General features: G+C 27.4%; 1 protein-coding gene across 1 annotated transcript in view; it reads left to right on the forward strand.

Moving 5' to 3' along the window:
* The window catches only part of LOC104274597 (fructose-1,6-bisphosphatase 1-like), a 7772-nt gene that overhangs the window by 2316 nt on the left and 5215 nt on the right, over nucleotides 1–241 (forward strand). The window lies entirely within an intron of this gene.

Below are 241 nucleotides of genomic sequence, written 5' to 3' on the forward strand. Positions count from 1 at the left end.
CAACAATTGTCCCTTCTGTTATTTCTGCTACATAATTATTTTTATGTATTTATTATTTGTTATTATTTATATTCATGCATGCACTTGCTGAGTGATAATTCCTTTTTCCTAGACAATATTTTGGTGTGATCCTATAAAAATCTGAGTAAAAATTCAGCAAAATAAAACAAACTAAAACATATTTTAGAAAGTATAATAATGTTTGCTTCATTGAAGCCGGTCTTTCTATTACTTCCTGCTG

This window comes from Apaloderma vittatum, unplaced genomic scaffold (assembly GCF_000703405.1).
Source record: "Apaloderma vittatum isolate BGI_N311 unplaced genomic scaffold, ASM70340v1 scaffold2785, whole genome shotgun sequence".
In the NCBI taxonomy this organism is placed as follows: domain Eukaryota; kingdom Metazoa; phylum Chordata; class Aves; order Trogoniformes; family Trogonidae; genus Apaloderma; species Apaloderma vittatum.